Raw genomic sequence first — 4,843 nt, 5'->3', positions numbered from 1 at the left:
TATGTTATGAGACTCTAGGTCTTGTTTAAATCCTATGGACAGCGTTGGTCTTCTTGTTTTAGTAGGCAACTCACTCATTTGGATACAGGCTGTAAGTTCTGGTCATTCTTCTATGGGTCATGGTTTCAATGTCAGTTATGCTTTCAAAGGTTTTGAAGTGCTACTTGAATCTGTCTCTTGTGTGCACCATTCATTGGTCAGTCTGGGACATGAGCAGTGGTCTGTCCTATAGTTTAGTTCTCAAGTCTATGGTATCCCATGTGTGTTGTTTGGGAGTGAGTCCATGAGCTCATAAACAACTTCATGAGGTCACTTTCCTGAGCTTCTTCCCTTCTGTGATCTTTGTGGTCCTTTCCAGTTCACTGACCCTATTTTTGTCTTTTTAGGCAGAAAGCTGGGAGTTTTGTTATCATAGTTTGCTACAGAAGTCTTATAAATGCACCTACATCTGGGGCCAAGCACTAGGAGGGAAGAGAGGAAAAAGATCGACTCCTGTTTACATTGATCCATTCTTTTGGGACCATAGCTTCTCTGAGGAGAGAAGAAAGTTTCCATTCTACAAAGTTTTAGGTGCCTGTGGACTGTGATACTGCTGCTGTTGCTGCCATTAACACCACCACTGCCACCAAAGGAGGATTTCCTGGGGGCTGGGACATGATAGGGTGGAGATTGTAAAAGACATGATAGGGTGGAGAGAAATGGTGGACTAGAAGCCTACATCGTTCGTACCCCTGACAGGAACACCAAATTTTAACAACTATCTGTGCACATCATAAGAACCATCATAAGAACCAAAAATCAGGTGAGCAATCATAGTACCTGTTTTTAACTTCATATCATTGAAAGAGGCATTGAGGAGGGCAGGAAAGTCTTGAAATGCTGACGCCACACCTTTCCCATCCCCCGGCAGCAGCTGTGTAGTGTGGAGAGTCTGTGCACTTGGAGGAAAGAGAGCACAGTGACTGGGGGACTTTACATTGAACTCAGTGCTGCCTTGTCATAGCAGAGAGTAAAGCTGTGCTGGGCTCAGCCCGTGCTCATGCACAGAGGGAGAATTTGGATGAGACCTTGCCAGAGGGGAACACTCATCCCATTGGTTGGACCTCAAGTTTACTGGCAAGCTTTGCCACTAGGGCCCAAAGTGCTCTGGGGTCATAGATAAACTTGAAAGGCAGTCTAGGAAAAAAGAACTGCAATTCCTAGGCAATTCCTAGCACTCAGCTGGTCTCAGAGCCACAGGACTAAAGTAGCATGTGACCTAGGAAGACACCAGACAGGGCGGCTAAGGGAGTGCTTGCCCTGTCCCTCCCCTAACACCAGGCAGTGTAGCTTGCAGCAATGACAGTGTCTCCTTCCTTCTGCTTAATGGGTGGAGAGTGAAGAATAAAGAGGACTTTGTCTTGCATCTTGGATAGCAGTTCAGTTATAGTAGGAGAGGGCACTGGGCAGAGTCATGAGGGCCCCGTTCCAAGCCCTAGCTCCTGGATTACACTTTTAGACACACCCTGGGCCAAAAGGGAGCGTGCTGCCTTGAAGGAAGGATCCAGTCCTAGCAGGATTTATCACCTACTGACCAAAGAGCAACTGGGGCCTGAATGACCAGGAGTGATACCCAGGTAGTATACTGTGGGTGTTGGGCTCTAGATATGCTGACTTCAGATGTGACCCAGCACATTCCTAGCTGTGGTGGCTATGGTAAAAGACTCCTTCAGTTTGAGAAAAGCAGAGGGAAAAGTGAAGGGACTTTGTCTTACACCTTAGGTACCAGCTCAGCCACAGTGAGGTAGAGCACCAGTGGGCTCTTGGGGTCCCCAAGTCCAGGACCTGCCCTGGAGCAGAGGGGAACCCACTTTCCTGAAGGATGAGTCCCCTTTAGGTGAATAGGCCTGGCAGCGTTCACCACAAGCTGACTGCAGAGTCCTTGGGTTTTAAATGAACATTGACTGTGGCCTGACAGAATGAAACTTAATGGTGGTGGCCTTAGGGAGAGGCTCCTCTGCCTATGGAGAAGAGAAGGGAGAGTGGGAGGACTTTATATTGTGGTTGAAGTGCCAGCTTGGCTGCAGTAGAATAGAACATCAGGTAAAATTCTAAGCTTTTTGACTCCAATCAAATAATCAAATCAAAATGGATTAAAGACTTATCAAAATAGGTTAAAGAGTTAAACCTGAAACTATGAACTACTAAAAGAAAACATTGGGAAAACTCTCCAGGATATTGGTCTGGATAAAGATTTCAGGAGAAATATCCCACAAGCACAGGCAACAAAACAGAAATGGACAAATGAGATCACACCAAGTTAAAAAGCTTCTGCACAGTGAAGGAAACAATCAACGAAATGAAGAGACAACCCACAGAATGGGGGATGTATTCTCAAAGCACCAATCTGACAGAGGACTAATAACCAGAATATATAAGAAGCTCAAACAACTCTATAGGAAAACATCTAATATCCATTTAAAAAATGGGCAAAAGATCTCAACAGACATTTCTCAAAAGAAGACATGCGAATGGCAGATATATTAAAAGGAGAGGTAAGATTGATATCTCATTGTGGTTATGTTGATCAATGGTCAACATCATTGATCATCAGAGAAATGCAAATCAAACCACAATGAGATATCAATCTTATCTCTGCTAAAATGGCTTATAGCCAAAAGACAGGCAATAACAAATGTTAGAGAGAATGTGGAGAAAAGTGAACCCTCATACACTGTTGGTGGGAATGTAAATTAGTATGGCCACTATGGAAAACAGTTTGGAGGTTCCTCAAAAAACTAAAAATTGAGCTACCATATAATCCAGCAATCCCACTGCTGGCTTTATACCCAGAAGAAAGGAAATCAATATATCAAAGAGATATCTGCAATCCCATGTTTGTTGTAGCATATTCACAATAGCCAAGATTAGCAACCTAAGGGAATAAAGAAAATGTGGTTTTCTCCTTCCAAGCAAAGTGTGGAAAAAAAAAAGAGGGAAGAAAAGAAAATGTGGTACATGTACACAATGGGGTACTATTCAGCCATAAAAAAGAATAAGATCCCGTAATTTGCAACAACATGGATGCAACTGGAGGTCATTATGCTAAGTGAAATAAGCCAGGCACAGAATGGCATACATTGCATGTTCCCACTTATTTGTGGGATGTAAACATCAAAACAATTGAACACATGGAGATAGAGAGTAGAAGGATGGTGACCAGAGGCTGGGAAGGGTAATAAGATGTTGGGGGCAGGTGGGGACAGCTAATGGGTACAAAAACTACTTTGAAAGAATGAATGAATAATACCTAGTATTTTATAGCACAACAGGGTGACTATAGTCAAAATAATTGAATTGCACGTCTAAAAATAAAGAGTATAACTGAATTGTTTTTGACACAAAGGATAAATGCTTGAGGTAATGGATACCCCATTTTCCACGATGTGATTATTATGCATTGTATGCCTATAACAAAATATCTGATGTACCCCATAAATATATACACCTACTATATGCCAACAAAAATAAAAATTAAAAAAAAAGGAAGAAGAAGAGACAGCAGTGATCCCCAGACCAACTGAAGCCAGCACACTACCTATGTTGTGCTACCACCATGCCCAAGAGGAAGGCTGAAGGAGATGCTAAAGGAGATAAAGCCAAGGTAAAGGATGAACCACAGAGAAGATCCACAAGGTTGTCTGCTAACCCTGCTCCTCCAAAGCCAAAGCCTACGTCTAAAAAGGCCCCTGCAAAAAATGGAGAGAATGTACTCAAAGGGAAAAAGGGAAAACCTCTGCTGGCAAGGAGGGGAATAAGCCTGCAGAAAATGGAGATGCCAAACAGCAGGCACAGAAAGCTGAAGATGCTGGAGATGCCAAGTGAAGTGTCTGCATTTTTGATAACTGTGTACTCCTAGTGACTCTACAGTTTGAAATACTATCTTTTGTCAAGTTTTATTAAAATGAAGAATTTTGTTTAACTTTTTTTTCTTAAGCTATGTTGTTGTTAGCACACAGAATACTTCATGTTGTTTTTGGTGGACGAGGCACGTGTCACTAATAGAACATCTCCAAAGCTGGATTGATGTGGGGAAAACACTTTTCCCTTCTGGTTTTGAGAGACTTCCTCTTGGTTCCTGAGGGAGGGATTCCCTGACTTTGACACACATGGCCATCTTGTCAAAAAAGCCTGTGGTATGGAAAAACGAATTTGTTTTTATGTCCTCTTCTCCCTTTCCACCTTTCAGTGTAGACTTAACTCCCTTAAACCCGGACAGCTGTTGGGACCTGACCCCAAATAATTGGTTTCCAGTGTGTCAGGCAATCTGGACTTTCCAGTGATGGGACTGAGATGGCACCCCTCAGAAGAGCAGTGGTTCCATTTCTAGATTGTAGATCTTCAGATAAATTCTGCCATTTTCATTTCACTTCCTGAAAATCAGGGTTGGCTCATGAAAAGTTGTTAAACTACATGCTGAATGTGAAATGTCAACCCTCACTCTAAACCTCTAAACTTTCCCTGTTCAGAGCATCAGATGAAGACTTCATTGTTTTTTTTTTCTTTTTTTTTTTTTTAAGACAGAGTCTCACTCTGTCACCCAGACTGGAGTGCAGTGGCACTATCTCGGCTCACTGCAACCTCTGACTCCCAGGCTCAAGCGATCCACCTGCCTCAGCCTCCCAGGTAGCTGGGATTACAGGTGTGCACCACTACCACCAGCTAATTCATTGAGTTTTATAGTGGTTTTCTGACTTTTGGTTGTCCATTGAAGAAGGGAGTCTGAAAATTATTGTATATTGTTAATGATTGTCTGCCCATGTCCTGCCTGAAATACCAAGATTATTTATGAAGAATATCTTTA

General features: G+C 42.7%; 1 pseudogene; it reads left to right on the top strand.

Moving 5' to 3' along the window:
* Positions 1-2,586: 2,586 nt before the first annotated feature.
* Positions 2,587-4,287, top strand: LOC105730729 (non-histone chromosomal protein HMG-17-like; annotated as a pseudogene).
* The last annotated feature ends 556 nt before the right edge of the window (positions 4,288-4,843 follow it).

Source organism: Aotus nancymaae, unplaced genomic scaffold (genome assembly GCF_030222135.1).
Source record: "Aotus nancymaae isolate 86718 unplaced genomic scaffold, 86718_ANA_hifiasm-v0.15.2.pri h1tg000041l, whole genome shotgun sequence".
NCBI classification, from domain to species: domain Eukaryota; kingdom Metazoa; phylum Chordata; class Mammalia; order Primates; family Aotidae; genus Aotus; species Aotus nancymaae.
This window is presented reverse-complemented; position numbering and strand designations above follow the sequence as displayed.